Source organism: Adiantum capillus-veneris, chromosome 8, assembly GCF_014529385.1.
Source record: "Adiantum capillus-veneris isolate H3 chromosome 8, ASM1452938v2, whole genome shotgun sequence".
In the NCBI taxonomy this organism is placed as follows: domain Eukaryota; kingdom Viridiplantae; phylum Streptophyta; class Polypodiopsida; order Polypodiales; family Pteridaceae; genus Adiantum; species Adiantum capillus-veneris.
In genome coordinates, this window is record NC_140938.1 from 37,853,294 (window position 1) to 37,870,510 (window position 17,217).

The following is a 17,217-nucleotide window of genomic DNA, read 5'->3' on the forward strand; positions in this document are numbered from 1 at the left end:
ATGTCTCTTTAGATTATTCCAACACAGTCTTGAAATTTTTGCTCTCTCTTTCTCTCCCCCCCTTCTCCTTGGCACATCATTCATTGGGCGATAACGCTCTCTCTCTCTCTCTCTCTCTCTCTCTCTCTCTCTCTCTCTCTCTCTCTCTCTCTCTCTCTCTCTTTGTGGTTGATTTTTTATATTCACCCTTGCCATAGAATTTATAGATTTTTAAGTGTAGCGCACATTTTAACTATTAAAAGTAGAAAGGACTAAATATCCCAAAACTAGTAAAGGCCCCTTCAATGAGCAATCTCTCTCCCTAATTGAGGTGCCAATGCTAGGGTGGATTTCTGTCGGGCATTTTACCCATTTCAAGGATTTTTTCTCGTTTTCTATGGGTGAAATATGTTAGCTACCCTTTAAAAATTACACTATGGTGCCAAGAATATTATAATATCTTGTAAATTTGAAGAGTAATGTGAGGTCCCCACCCCGTCGTCTCAAACGACGGATCTGGTGGTAAACCTGGTGGCCACTAGATCTATAGCAAAAGCAAACAAAGTGGTTCAGGATTCATCTAGCGGACGATCTCTCATCACAAAGTGAGTCGAGTTCGAGCCTACTAGCAACGAGATCTAGCTCCACCTCCCGGGGGAAGCGTGATTAACCTATCTAGCGATCCTAAGACCCACCTTCCAAGAGGAGAGAAATCCCGAGTGCCTTTTTTCCCATGTTTCAGAGGCATGTACACTTGAGACCTCGCCGCTCTTAGGGCAATGAGTGTTACTAGAGTCGATTTATAACACTATGGGGACGGAGAGTTTCCGACCAATCGGGACCACCCTTCTCATAGTCATTGGCAACCTGAGCCAAGCCCCCACTTTCCACCCCCACACTCACACTTCTTTGTGTGTCCTGATTACTACCACAATGGTTGTTCAACATATAAGTTCCTTGATTAGGTTCCGATTCACAAGGTTCATTAAGACAGCCCTTCAACCAGTATTGCAAAGCGGCACCAAGACAGTAATTCTAGTAAAAATTCTACTCAAACTTATTCATTAAAATTCCAATGTTCTGGAGGTACAACATCCCCCCTCCAGCGAGAGTTTACTCCTCCCGTTGTCGCCTAGCTTACCAATACAACTAGGTATGTCCACCGCATAGAACGCACGACATGGACATTCCCACCGCATAGAACGCAAGATGTGGGTTCCCACCGCAAAGAACGCAAGTCGTGGGTAGAGGCCCTAATCTAGTAAGTCTACCTACTGCGAAATCATCGCGAGCCGCCCCTATGATCAGTAGGGGGATCAGGACTAGTTTCAACATTGGAAATAGAAATGAACATGCCGAGCTAAATTTTTCCCTAGCAGACATTCTTTCCTATCTCAAACAGTATATCCAACAACCATTCTTTCCTACTTAGAAATTAATATACATGTCAATTCAAATACCGAGGTTTTCGTCGGATTTCTCCAACATGTTTAGGGGTATGTTCTTTCCTAACTTATCGTATGCAATGTTAATTTAAACAAACTTGAATTAAAATGTGACCTATCTCCTCCATTTCCTCGTCATTGACCCGTGAGATGGCCGGTACTTGGTCGTCCATGGGAGCTTTTCCTTTCCCATTCACGTTGCTTGTTCCCGCCTCGCGGTTGTGGGCACCACCGAAGCAAGTTCTCTTTACCAGGGCCATTTTATACTCACTACTTAATTGACAAACTTGGAGAAAAAGAACTAATGTCCGAGAGTACCATAACAACCAAGATGACAGATTATAATCACTGAACAATTCCTTTTATACGAGAGGGTTAGATTTCCTTCAAGACATAGTATTTTATGGATAGTACCTTACTTGTTCCTGCGGGAATTGGTTCTAAAGTTAAATACTTGGTTTAGGTAATTAGGAATTTCATATTTTTACTAATTAAATTACTAGAGAGGTGAATTAAACATGCTCAATCACCTTCCTAATGTAAGTAGAGAGATGCAGAATTTCCATATGCATCGGTGAGAGGATTTCCCCTTCCTAGTGGATTAATGACGGATTAATTTTCCTTAATTACATCTTAATCTATGAAAAAATTGAATCTAACTTAGTTACTCCAACATTGTGTGGTAATAAGGTGAAATTGACCAATTCCACATCATTGTCGGCTTGACATTTATTTACTATGATGACTAGCGGAAGATTTCTTCTTACTAATCATGCATTAATCTATGATTAGGAGAGGTTAATTACTTGCATAATTAACTATTAGATTAAGAATTATGTAGTAGACTAATGATATGGAGAATTAGAGAGCATCTATTGAGTAATTTAGCTATGATTAAGCATAATAGTTGCGGGATTAAGAGAATGATAGAGAGATTTGCAGCAAAGCATAAAATAAATTTGATTTTATCGTGATTATGGCTGAAATCTACTCAAAATTCTAATCCAATGGAGCTCTCAAGATGACAATCGGGCAGCACTTCACTCCTTTGCTTCTTCTCCAAAAACTATGTGTGTTGGCAGCACCTCCCCAAGGTGTGTGTGTGTGTAAGTGTGTGTGTGTGTGTACTGAGTGGGTGTGTGAGCATGTGTGTGTGTGTGTGTGTGTGTGTGTGTGTGTGTGTGTGTGTGTGTGTGTGTGTGTGTGTGTGTGTGTGTGTGTGTGTGTGTGTGTGTGTGAGCACACTCTTATATAGGCCCTCACATGCTAAAAATCGACCCAAGCTGCTATAAGCATCTGAAGAGCACTCACTTCATGCATGGTAAGTCCAGTTACATGCCTACCAAGTGTCGAGTTAGCTAGTCTAACTGACTCTCACACTCTCTCTCAAGCATGGCAACTCTCCCACACCTCCCTAGAGATGAGAGGGTGTCCCCTAGCTGCTAAAGCAAGCTCTGAGTGGCCTCGGACCTGTTCCCACACAGCCTCCAGCCCCGGTGCCTCCCCGCACAACCTTAGGAAATTTTGACTTTTAGGCTAAAACGGGCGATACGAGTCGGAATTTAATGCCGTAAATTGCTATATTAAGCTCTAACTAAGGTGTATGTGTCCGAGTACCTGCCATATTTAGCAGTCCCCGGGGTCCAAAAATGTATTTTTTTCAAATTCGAGGTACGGGTGCAGTTTTTTGAGACAGTCAAAACTAGACGGGTCGGGTGACCAAAAACTTACTATTTTTAGAAATTTTTCACGAAAATTATTTTAATTCACTTTTGGAAGCTTTATAACATTTTAAACATCATGGCACTGACAAAATTTGGAAAACTGCTAAAAATAGTAACTTTTTCCATTATGTTTATTCCATGGTACAATGGTGCTCTTTTTGGCCGGGTTCAGAGACCTTACAACCTCCCCAACGTTAAGAATTTGAGGTGTCCTCATCTCAAGAATGTATTTGGGCAATCTTTTTTGAGCATTGGTTCGTCCTCCCAAGTTGCATCTTCTTCAGGGTAATCTTTCCACTTTGCTAGATGCTCCGTGATTGTCCTGTTGGATAACTTCCTTCCCCTTGTTTCAAGTACATAGTCAGGTTGGAGCTCGAGAACTCCTTGTGCTGGCATGACTATCTGATCTGAGTCCAGGAGTTGATCAGGATTAGGGATATAGGGTTTGAGTAAGCTGACGTGGAATACATCATGAACCTTTAAGTTTGTAGGTAACTTTAGCTTGTAGGCCTGGTCACTAACAACTTTAATGATCTCGAATGGTCCACAATACCTTGGGCTTAGCTTCTTTTATCTGCCTAGTGATAAGTTGATTTTCTTCGGTCGGACTCGCAGAAAAACCTTATCTCCTTCTTTGAAAGTTCTTTCCGAACGGTTCTTATCTGCATAGTGCTTCTGTCTATCCTGAGCGGCCTGAATGTCTTGGCGAATAGCTCTAGTCTGAGCTTTCATATCTTCTAGCATCTTCCTAGAGGCTTCTACCCTGATGGTTGGATCTGAGAAGTTCAGCGGTGCTAAACAGTCCTGTCCATAAAGAGCTTTGAAGGCTGACATTCCATCTGTCCATCTGTCTGCGGATGATATGCTGTGCTGAAAGCTAATTGTGACCCAATAGATTGGAAAAGGGAAGTCCAAAACTTTGATGTGAACTTGGCATCTCTATCATTGACGATACACTTGGGTAAACCATGTAACCTAAAAATTTCCTTGATGAATACCCGGGTAATATCCAAAGCAATAAAGGTTGTCTTTACGGGTATTAGATGAGCCACTTTTGTGAGCATATCAACAACCACAAAAACACAGTTGTAACCTCCTATAGAAGGTAATCCTGTAACAAAGTCCATACTGATGCATTCCCATTTCATCTGGGGTATGTCAAGAGGTTGAAGTTGCCCTGGTAACTTGATTCTTTCAGCTTTTATCGCTGACAAGAAAGACATTGCCTCACATAGCGAAGTATGTCTCCTTTCATCCCAGACCAAATATAACTCCTCTTGCCAGCATGAAGAGTCTTAGCATAACCTGGATGTCCAAATGTAGGGCTATCGTGTGCTTCATACCGAATAGCCTTCTTTAAAGCTGGGTCTCTGGGTACACAGACTCTATGTCTGTAGTAAAGACATTCTCCCATAAGAGAGTAATCTTTAGCTTTAGGCATCTTATTCTGCTAGACTAATGATACTATACGTTGGTATTCTGGATCTACCAAAGATGCTTCTTTAATGCTATCCCAGATAGGGTTATTTGGAATAGAGATAGCTCTGAGAAAAGATTTTCGGCTAAGTCCATCTTCAACGGCATTTTCCTTTCCTGGTCTATACTTTATGTCGAGCTCATATTCTTGTAAGAGTTCTATCCATCGTCGTTGTCGCATATTGAGAATAGGTTGAGTAAAAATCCATTTTGAGCTCTTGTGGTCTGTAACTAGCTGAAACTTGCATCCGAGGAGATAATGTCTCCACAAATTCTGCGCATGTATAACCGCTAAAAGTTCCAAATCGTGAGTAGGATAATTCTTCTCATGATCCCTCAGTTTTTGTGAAGTATACGCCACCGGTCTTCCTTCTTGAGTAAGAACTCCGCCTAAAGCAAATTTGCTAGCATTGGTTGCTACTCCAAATTCCTTAGTGAAATCTGGAAGCTTTAAGATAGGAGCTGAGACCAAGAATTCTTTTAGCTTAGCAAAACTAGACTCGTGCTCGGTCTTCCATTCGATCCTCATTCCTTTCTTCAGGAGCTCCGTCAAAGGTGCAGCAATACGTGCATAGTCCTTGACAAAAATCCTGTACCATCCCGTTATCCCAAGAAATCCTCTTACTTCGCTGACGGTGGATGGTTGAGGCCAATCAACGATATCCTTGACTTTATCTAGGTCCACTGAAATCCCTTCGACCGATATGAAAAATCTAAGATAATTGACCTTTGGTGAGCAGAAGGTACACTTGCTCGCTTTAGCGTAAAGTTGGTGTTCTCGAAGAAGATCAAGTACTTTGCGAACATGTTTTTCATGATCTACTTCATTCTTAGAATAGATCAAAATGTCATTAAAGAAAACCAAGACAAAATCATCCAGATAAGGTCTGAAAATATCCTGCATAAGTCGATTGAAGCTTGCAGAAGCATTTGTTAGACCAAAAGACATTATTGTGAATTCGTAGTGTCCATACCTAATATTGAAAGCTGTCTTTGGAATATCTGATTCCTTGATCCTGATTTGGTAATATCTTGACCTTAGATCAATCTTTGTAAACATTTTGGTGCCATGGAGTCTGTCCAAGAGTTTGTCAATCCTTGGAATTGGATACTTGTTTTTGACAGTTACATGGTTCAGTCCACGGTAATCTATGCATAGCCTTAAGGTCCCATCCTTCTTCTTCTAAAAAAGAACTGGTGCACCCCAAGGAGAAGTACAGGATCGAATGAATCCTTGTTCAATGAGTTGCCTAAGTTGTTCCTTGAGTTTGATGGCCTCTGGAAGTGACATTTTATAAGGTCGCTTTGAGATAGGTTCACATCCCGGGATAGTCTCAATCTCATGATCTACCTCTCTATGTGGTGGAAGATTCGTAAGGTCTTCAGGGAATACATTATCATACTCCCTCAACCAGTTTGGTCGAAGTGTGGTATTAGATTGGTCCACCTTGTTGAGCTTTACCGCATAAATTTGTTGCCCCTTTCTTAGTCCTTTCAAAAGTCTGTTGGCCTTAACTAGAGTAGCCCTAGGTCTCCCGTTTTCCCCCTGGATTAAGACTTCATTACCCAAGTTATCTGTAAAGGTAAAGTTCCCTTGTGCACAATGGATGTGGGCCTGATTTTGCTTTAGCCAGTCCATCCCTAGTATCCCATCAAAGAATCCTAAGGGTAGGGTTCGAAATTGGGCAGAAGATGGGTGTCCCCCTAGATCAAAGTCGATTTTTCCTGCAGAGTGTTGAGATACTACTTCCTTGCCGTTTGCTAACTCTACAACTAGTTTGCTTGTTGGATACTTATCTAGCTTTAGCTTCCTCATGCATCTGGGTGAAAGAAATGAAAGAGTGCTACCACAATCTATAAGGAAGTTAACTTGTTCACCTCTGAGAGATCCTGGCGTATGAATGACTACGTATTGCTCGCAACCATTGGGGTTGTCAATTGCAGCATGCAAAGTTGCTCTCTCCGCTGCTTCATCTACCACAGTTGGTTGTACCACTGCAGCATTCACTCTGGCGGTAGCTCCACGCCCTCGTCCTCTGTTTATCCTTCCATGTCCTCCTCTTCCATTAGGTTGGCCATGCCCATGGACATTCAAGGGTATGCTATTGGCGCAGGTTGCCTGAGTCTTCTTGGGGCACTTGGATCTGTAATGCCCAAATTTGCCGCATTCGTAGCATCGAACATTTGGGAACTCCATAGTTGTGGTGGTAGCCACAATAGGGCACTGGTCATATGCTTGGTTGGTTGGTCTGTTATTCCAAACATTTTATCTTTCCTTTTTGCTAAATGATTCCTCCTATTCTGATTAACTTTTTGTACTTCAAGAGCTAAAGGTTTGGCCCTCAACAAGGCATCCTGCAGTGTTGTCGGCCTGAGAGCTTCCAACCGAGTATTCAAAGGATCTATTAGCCCTTGGCAGAACCTTGCTACCTGTTGTTCCAAAGTCATCTTAGGAGCATATCTCCGAAGAGTGACGAACTTTGAATAATATTCTTCGACATATGAAGTCAGTTGCCGAAGTGAAAAGAACTCGTTCATCTTAAAGGTTTTATAGGCGGGTGGTAAGTAACGCCCCATCACTGCCGCCTTGATGTCTTCCCAGGATTGGGAAGATCCCTTAATATCCAAATCCCTGCAATGTTGCTTCCACCATATCTTGGCGTCGCCAGACAAGCGGAACATTGCAAGCATGGTTTGATTCATGGGTTGGGTTCCCGCAGCTTCGAAGTAGTCGTCCATAGCCTCCATCCATACTTCCGCATCTCTCTCCACATTTGCCCCCTCGCCCTTAAGTGGAGTTTGGGCTTGCTTGACGAGAAGCTTCTTTTCTTGCGCCGCCGAGTAGAGAGCAGCAGGCGGTGCCTATATGGTTTACACGAGATTCTTGATACCATAACTTGGATTTCAAATAGACACGAGACTTAACTAAAATTCAAGATCCCACTTTGTCAAGAGACAGAGACTCTGAGACAAAAAAAAAACACTTTATTGATGAAGATTTATTACAATAGAAACCCCTCAAGGTTTAGGATAACTCATGATTAATTTATTACATGGCTTTAGGAATGCTTATAAGATACGCCTAGCAAGTTGTGTTCACATGATACTCTACTTTATTCGTGAAGTAGTTCCTATACTCATCCTTGAGTGGATAGTAAACTATGGTGTCGAGCCGGGATTCTTCTTTTGGTACTCCAAAAGTTCTAACTCTGTTTGCTGGGATTACATTAGTGACCTTCTCCAAAAGCCACTCGTTAAGGGTTTGATCAGTGCCGTCAGAGACAGTCAGGTCCATACGTGTAGGCAGCAAGTAGAATATCTCCAACACCCTCAATTCTTCTCCCCAACGTATCTTCTTCAAATCGGTAGCCAAGCATCCTAGCTTCCGAGCGTTGATGTAGTAAACCCCTCCTGCAAGTGTCCAATCGAGTCCCCATCCTCTATCGATGCGAGTGGAGTGCCGTGTATGAGCCTTTAGCAGCATCTCTATGACATCTCGCCTATATTGGTAAACTCGGGACTGTCGAGCTTGTTCGTAAATAAGCTCAAACACTTGGAACTTCCGATATTCTAGCACGAGGTCTTCCTGCAACACCAATGCAAGGAATTCGGATCAGCTACCTACATAACCTTAGTTCCTTTTAAATATTCAAACAATACGACTTAATTTCTTAGTCTAACATAACCTTAGCTCTGATACCAGGTGTGAAGTCCCGACCCCGTCGTCTCAAACGACGGATCTGATGGTAAACCTGCTGGCCACTAGATCTATTCTGGAAGCAAACAAAGTGGTTCAAGGTTCTTCTAGCGGACGATCTCTCATCACAAAGTGAGTCGAGTTCGAACCTACTAGCAACGAGATCTATCTCCACCTCCCGGGGGAAGCGTGATTAACCTATCTAGCGATCCTAAGACCCACCTTCCAAGAGAAGAGAAATCCCGAGTGCCTTTTTTCCCATGTTTCAAAATCACGTACACTTGAAACTCGCCGCTCTTCGGGCAATGAGTGTTACTAGAGTCGATTTATAACACTATCGGGACGGAGAGTTCGCGACCAATCGGGGCCACCCTTGTCATAGGCGTTGGCAACCTGAGCCAAGCCCCCACTTTCCACCCCCACACTCACACTTCTTTGTGTGTCCTAAATACTACCACAATGGTTGTTGAACATATAAGTTCCTTGATTACGTTTCGATTCACAAGGTTCATTAAGACAGCTCTTCAACTAGTATTGCAAAGCGGCACCAAGATAGTAATTCTAGTAAAAATTCTACTCAAACTTATCCATTAAAATTCCAATGTTCTGGAGGTACAACATCCCCCCTCCAGCGAGAATTTACTCCTCCCGTTGTCGCCTAGCTGCCCATACAACTAGGTAAGTCCACCGCATAGAACACATGACATGGACATTCCCACCGCATAGAACGCAAGACGTGGGGTTCCACCGCAAAGAACACAAGTGTGGGTAGAGGCCCTCAGCTAGTAACTCTAGCTACTGCAAAATCATCGTGAGCCGCCCCCTGTGATCAGTAGGGGGATCAGGACTAGTTTCAACATTGGAAATAGAAATGAACATGGCGAGCTAAATTTTCCCTAGCAGACATTCTTTCCTATCTCAAACAGTATATCCAACAACCATTCTTTCCTACTTAGAAATTAATATACATGTCAATTCAAATGTCGAGGTTTCCATCGGATTTCTCCAACATGTTTAGGGGTATGTTCTTTCCTAACTTATCGTATGCAATGTTAATTTAAACAAACTTGAATTTAAATGTGACCTACCTCCTCCATTTCCTCGTCATTGACTCCTGAGATGGCCGGTACTTGGTCGTCCATGGGAGCTTTTCCTTTCCCATTCACGTTGCTTGTTCCCGCCTCGCGGTCGTGGGCACCACCGAAGTGAGTTCTCTTTACCAGGGCCATTTTATACTCACTACTTAATTGACAAACTTGGAGAAAAAGAACTAATGTCCGAGAGTACCATAACAACCAAGAGGACATATTAGAATCACTGAACAATTCCTTTTATATGAGAGGGTTAGATTTCTTTCAAGACATAGTATTTTATGGATAGTACCTTACTTGTTCCTGCGGGAATTTGCTCTAAAGTTAAATATTTGGTTTAGGTAGTTAGGAATTTCATATTTTTACTAATTAAATTACTAGAGAGGTGAATTAAACATGCTCAATCACCTTCCTAATGTAAGTAGAGAGATGCAGAATTTCCATATGCATAGGTGAGAGGATTTCCCCTTCCTAGTGGATTAATGACGGATTAATTTCCCTTAATTACATCATAATCTATGAACAAATTGAATCTAACTTAGTTACTCCAACATTGTGTGGTAATAAGGTGAAATTGACCAATTCCACATCATTGTCGGCTTGACATTTATTTACTATGATGACTAGCGAGAGATTTCTTCTTACTAATCATGCATTAATCTATGATTAAGAGAGGTTAATTGCTTGCATAATTAACTATTAGATTAAGAATTATGTAGTAGAATAATGATATGGAGAATTAGAGAGCATCTATTGAGTAATTTAGCTATGATTAAGCATAATAGTTGTGGGATGAAGAGAATGATAGAGAGATTTGCAGCAAAGCATAAAATAAATTTGATTTTATCGTGATTAGGGTTGAAATCTACTCAAAATTCTGATCCAATGGAGCTCTCAAGATGACAATCGGGCAGCACTTCACTCCTTTGCTTCTTCTCCAAAAACTATGTGTGTTGGCAGCACCTCCCCAAGGTGTGTGTGTAAGTGTGTGTGTGTGTGTACTGAGTGGGTGTGTGAGCATATATGTGTGTGTGTGAGCATACTCCTATATCGGCCCTCCCATGCTGAAAATCGACCCAAGCTGTTATAAGCATCTGAAGAGCACTCACTTCATGCATGGTAAGTCCAATTACATGCCTACCAAGTGTCCAGTTAGCTAGTCTAACTGACTCTCACACTATCTCTCAAGCATGGCAACTCTCCGACACCTTCCTAGAGATGGGAGGGTGCCCCCTAGCTGCTAAAGCAAGCTCTGAGTGGCCTGAGACTTGTTCCCACACAGCCTCAAGCCCCGGTGCCTCCCCGCACAACCTTAGGAAATTTTGACTTTTAGGCTAAAACGGGCGATACGAGTCGGAATTTAATGCCGTAAATTGCTATACTAAGCTCTAACTAAGGTGTATATGTTCGAGTACCTGCCATATTTAGCAGTCCTCGGGGTCCAAAAATTGTATTTTTTTCAAATTCGGGGGATGGGTGCAGTTTTTCGAGACGGTCAAAACTAAGCGGGTCGGGTGACCAAAAACTTACTATTTTTGGAATTTTTTTACGAAAGTTATTTTAATTCACTTTTGGAAGCTTTATAACATTCTAAACATCATGGCACTGCAGAATTTGAAAAACTACTAAAAATAGTAACTTCTTCCATTATGTTTATTCCATAGTACAATGGTGCTCTTTTTGGCCGAGTTCAGAGACCTTACATGCAAGGGCATCCGTGGTGAGATGGAGTCCCTACAAGCTTGATAGTAAAATCTCTAAATCTCTCTCTCTCTCTCTCTCTCTCTCTCTCTCTCTCTCACACACACACACACACACACACCCACATATACACAAATGTAATGTGATGGTCTCTCTCTCTCTCTCTTTCATGGTCAATAATATGGATAACAATCCCTTCATGTGTTTGCATGTCCTCAAAGCAAAACAAAGACAAGTAGACACATGGACATGCGAGCTTTCTCATTTATCTTAGTCTTCTTAAAGAAATAAAAACTTACACAAATTTCTAAAAGACATCAATATTGATCTTGAAAGAATCCCCTTCGAAAGATAAAGCCAAATAAATCTTTAGAAATCACATGCGGATTAAGTTACAAAATCTCCACTAAAATTACCCTCTTTTTTGTTACGTGCATAGCATTTAAACGTCTATATTTATTCTTTATAGAATAAAAAGTCTTTTAATTTAAATTGTCCAGAAAGCTTTTCATTTCCTATACTTATCCTTTACTTTTGCATTTTGGATTTGATGTTTTTTGTAAGGTTCTTGTTTAATGTTTTGTAAGGTTCTTGGAAGTGAACCAATGAGTGACCTACGGAAGTCTCTCCTTCCTTGAATTTACTGGCCTAAAGAAGGCCACAGGAGAGTGGTAGAGAAAAAATGCAAAGTTCTCACCATCCAATGGTCACCATTACATTAAGAAAACCCAAGTCTCACAACATATAGTTTTAATAGTTGATTGTTCACATCATAGCTTGCTTAACATAATATGAAGAATATTTATTTGAATTGCTTGTATGCAATGTTAAATGCTCTTTAACATTACTCATGACCCTTTAAGTTTTCTTTTCAACGAAGCTTTAATATACTCATTTGAACATTTTCATTATGAAAGTGAGTATGTGTATGTGTGCGCGTGCATCTCTCTCTCTCTCTCTCTCTCTCTCTCTCTCTCTCTCTCCCTCTCCGCCCCCATTAGGGTGCTCAAGAAAAATCATTTTTCCAAACATAAAAATTTCCTTTTCTTGATTTCGTCAATAGGAAATTTTAGAAAATTTACACTATTTTTTTCTACTTGGGGACAAAAGTTCTCCTTTTTACCTTGCTCTTAACTAGAATTTTTGGAATTGAAAACAACACGATATTAATATAAGACACATTTTTTCTAACATTGCTCCATTAACATGTAAAATGTGTTCTAATAATCACTCATTTTGTACAACAAAAAATGTTGCCTTCTTGTGGCCATCATTAAGTCTTCACCTTGTTTTTTTTATAAAAGTGCTCAATCGAGCTTGAGTAGTATTAATCACATAAGGTTGCAAAGAGCCCTTGCATATCCTTTGCACAAGGTTTTCCAAGATAAAATATACCAAAGGGGCCGAGCTCCCCGGACTAACCTCACTTGTGTTGCTTATCGTTTTGGTTCCTACTACAAAGAAGTTTCCACCAGCATGTTTCCCGAATAGCATTAGAGTCCAAAGGATTACTCTTCTTCTGCGCATTTTTGGAGTGCCATATAGCTCTTAATACAAAAGCTCTTACTATGCAGATGTCCGTCAGAAGATCCATATTGTCAATGTGTCTTGAGCCCATAGCAAGGTCGTGTCTAAAGAATGGAGTTCCCAAATGGGTGAAGACCCTCCTGTAGATTATGCCCGTGAAGACTCATCTTTCCAGAAACCCCCCGAATAGTTGCAAAAGGGATTTATTCGAGTGCTTGCCTCTGACACAGGTACCTTTGGCTAGACTTGTAGCTTTAGCTTTATCTCCAGTTGCGATGAGACAAAAAAGAACTCTCCAAAGGAAAACTTTGTCTCTCTCTTCATCCTTCCTTGAAAATTTTAAGCTCCATTACAACCAAGCTCGCCATGTCCACTTCCTCTATCTCTCTTCTCTCTCTCGACGATTTTTTCAAACCCGCCATCGTTGTGGTAAGCAAGTTCACATCTTTATTTTATTTTTAAACTGTGTGGGCATCCTAGGGTGCCCAAGGAGCCTGTCCCACCATGGGAGAGCCACCCAAGGGGCCATCCCACCATGAGGGTGCCAAAGGGGCCATCCAAAGACTGTCCCCAAGAGGGGCCGAGGTTTGAAGCCATGGGTGGAATACGTAAGGACGAACCCATGACCTCAGCTAACCCATGCAAGACATCATGCATGGGCATATCAAGCAAGGCTTGCCAATTACTTTGTGTCCATCCATATTAGAATGTTCATAAGAGGACTCAAGGATGGTTATAAATTCAAGAAGAGATTCTAGACAAGACCGCATGATTCAAACAAGATAAGCATGCAAAGCATTGGGAGTGGAATTGAAGATCGCCCAAGACGCAATCAGGGAAAATTCTTCCCATTGGCTTGTGTACAACTATCCATGGGATAGGGCAGTTAAGGATTCCAAACCAAAGTTGCTATCTATTGAGGATCCTTCAGCATATTGTGAAGTATAATAGTACATCCGACAAGACTCCAAGCATGTTAAAGGTATACAAACCAAGCAAGGATGCAATAAGCAAGGCTACACCCTACCATGGTAGGGACCATGGTTTAAGACTACAACAAGATCTTATGTACTCGAACAAGACTCCTAACACTCTCTTTATCTTTCCTATTTCTCTCAAGGACTAACGATATATCACCTTCTAAGTAGGATTTTGATACATGTTTTAGATGTTTGTATGCATGAGCCAAGGTGCTCTGACTCTTTGCAAGAAAGTGGGCAATGACGCCACAAAAATAAGTTTTCATTGATCAAAACACTAAATACTAATTTAAAATTTTCATAAGGGCTAATATCCACAAAGGCTAAGAGCCTTTTGTTTTCAATGGGCTAAGAGCCATCTTAAACTTCTTGTATAGGCTTATCTATACCACGGTGTATAGATATAGCAAGCATTTTAGACAACACAACTCTCCATAAGAACTAGGAGTCCCACTTGAGTGGGTCCCCTATTTTCTTATAGCACTAGTAGTGTCTATTAGAAGTACCATTTTGTGGGTAGGACCCAGCTTGTGATCACTACATCACTCAATAAGTGTTGATGGTCAATTTTGGAAACCTTCAAACTTTTCTTTTAAGGAAAAGAAATTTCTTTATCTACCAAGGGGTAGTATTTTTGCCTTTTTAGACTCTCACCAAGGGAGTTAGATTGGCAAGATATACCAAGGGGCTCAAATTGCCAAGGCAACACCCAAGGTTAACAGTTTAAATTTCTTTATCTTCACTAAATCTCTATTTTTAGTGATTAGCAGGTCAAAAGAAATTGGATAATATATCCTTACATGTTTAAATATGCACTTGCCCTCGACTAGGTAGCGCTTGCTCTTGTATACCAACTACTCTAATAACACTTCTTTATCAATCCTCATACCATGACTTATGAACAAAACATTAGAGGTAAAAGTTATTCTCAAGCCCCTTTCATCAACCTCAAAATCCCAAGGAAAAAAAGAGCTCACACATAGCTAACTCTTGCCATAGAGGGCAAAACACCATCTCTACATTGGCAGCCAAAACTTCACCAAAAGAGGCCAGACAAGGCCACCACTTAGATTTAAAAAAATCATGGAAAATATTCTCAATAATTCAGAAAAAAATCATTAAAAGAACCTGATCTTGGGTTCATACCAACCACAAGACATCCACAAGCCAAATACTCACCAAACTATGTGTAGGCAGGAAGACTACGTCACTAGCAACCCTTCCTGTGAAAACCTTTCCCTGAAGAGAGGATCCATACAACCAGAAGACAAAAAATTTAGGGATTTGAGGAGGAGGGACACACCATCAAAAAGCCCAAATCACCCTTGCAAACCCACAACAATCCACATAGCTTCCTTCACAAGCATCCACCCTTCGTGGGCAAGCTTTCATGCCACCCTATTTTCTTCCCGTGCTTCCCACAGTTATATATATATGAGTACTCAAGACCAAATCCTATTAAAAATTCAAGTTTTCTTTTCTTTTTGAAGTACTAAGTGACTCTTTTAAGTTTCCAAACTTCTATGAAAAAAACGGTAAACTATGTACCCCGCACAACTGGCATGCATGCGTACAAATAACTTGCACACACTGCCTTTGTACAATTTATACAAGCAAGCTTTATGTACATCCAAGAGTTCTAAGAGCATTGGAAAACATCTTTCAAAGGCTTTGGGGTGGCCCACATGGAAACATCACAATGTGTGTGTGTGTGTGTGTGTGTGTGTGTGTACACACACACACACATGTCACACACACACACACATATATGTATATACGTTCTTAAACATTTTTCTCTCTAGTTCTCTCTCTCTCTCTCTCTCTCTCCTCCTCCTTGCTGTGTCATTTGCTGGGTGCTAAAGATTTGCCCCCCCTTCTCTCTCTCTCTCTCTCTCTCTCTCTCTCTCTCTCTCTCTCTCTCTCTCTCTCTCTCTGTGTGTGTGTGTGTGTGTGTGTGTGTGTGTGTGGTTGACTTTTTATAGGTACGCTTGCTTGTCAGAATTTGAGAATTTAAAGATTTTGAAGTGTGGACTACAATTTAACTCTTAAAAATAAAAGGGATAAAATATCTCAAAACCAGTGAAACGCCCGACAACTAGTTAATCCCTCCCCCCATTTGGGTTGCTGGAGAGAATAAAAAAATGACATGTGAATAAGATTATTCTCACTCAAGCTGTCAGATATGTCTTTTGGGATTGCTCCTATAGCATCAAAAATGGTTTTTATCTTCTTCTTCTTCTTCTTCTTCTTCTTTCTCTCTCTCTCTCTCTCTCTCTCTCTCTCTCTCTCTCTCTCTCTCTCTCTCTCACACACACACACACACACACACACACACACACACACATAAGTATTCAATCGTTGAAGAATTGTCATGTAGAACTTTAATGTCTCTTTAGATTGCTCCAACGGAGTCTTAAAAGTTTTGCTCTCTCTTTCTCTCCCCCCTTCCTTGGACGGTAACACACTCTCTCTCTCTCTCTCTCTCTCTCTCTCTCTCTCTCTCTCTCTCTCTCTCTCTCTCTCTCTGGTTGATTTTTGATATTCACCCCTACCTATCAACATTCATAGAGTTATAGATTTTTAAGTGTAGCGCACATTTTAAGAGTTGAAAGAACAAAATATCCCAAACTAGTAAAGGCCCCTTAATTGAACAATCTCTCTCCCTAATTGAGGTGCCAATGTTAGGGTGAATTTGTGTCGGGCATTTGACCCATTTCAAGGATTTTTTCTCATTTTCTATGGGTGAAACATGTTAGCTACCCTTTAAAAATTACACTATGGTGCCAAGAATATTATAATATCTTGTAAATTTGAAGAGCAAGGGCGCCCGTGGTGAGACGGAGTCCCTAAAAGCTTGACAGTAAAACCTCTCTCTCTCTCTCTCTCTCTCTCTCTCTCTCTCTCTTTCATGGTCAATAATGTGGATAACAATCCCTTCATGTGTGTGCATGTCCTCAAAGCAAAACAACGACAAGTAGACGCATGGAACATGCAAGCTTTCTCATTTATCTTAGTCTCCTTAAAGAAATAAAAAATTGCACTAATTTCTAAAAAACATCAATATTGCTCTTGAAAGAAGCCCCTTACAAAGATAAAGCCAAATAGATCTTTAGAAATCAAATTCTTATTAAATTACAAAATCTCCACTAAAATTATCCTTTTTTTGTTACGAGAATTTAAACGTCTATATTTATTATTTGTAGAATAAAAAGTATTTTGACTTTATATTGTCAAGAAAGCTTTTCAATTCCTATACTTACCCTTTACTTTTGCATTTAAATTAGATGTTTTGTAAGGTTCTTTTTGGAAGTGAACCAATGATTGACATATGGAAGTCTCTCCTTTGAATTTACTGGCCTAAAGAAGGCCATAGGAGAGTGGTAGAGAAAATGTGCAAACTTCTCACCATCCAATGGTCACCATTACATTAAGAAAACTTAGATCTCACACCGTACAATTTTAATAGTTGATTGTCCACATCATGGCTTGCTTAACAAAATATGAAGATTATTTATTTTTATTGCTGGTATGCAATGTTAAATGCTATTTGACATTGCTCATGACCCTTTAAGTTTTCTTTTCAATGAAGCCTTACTA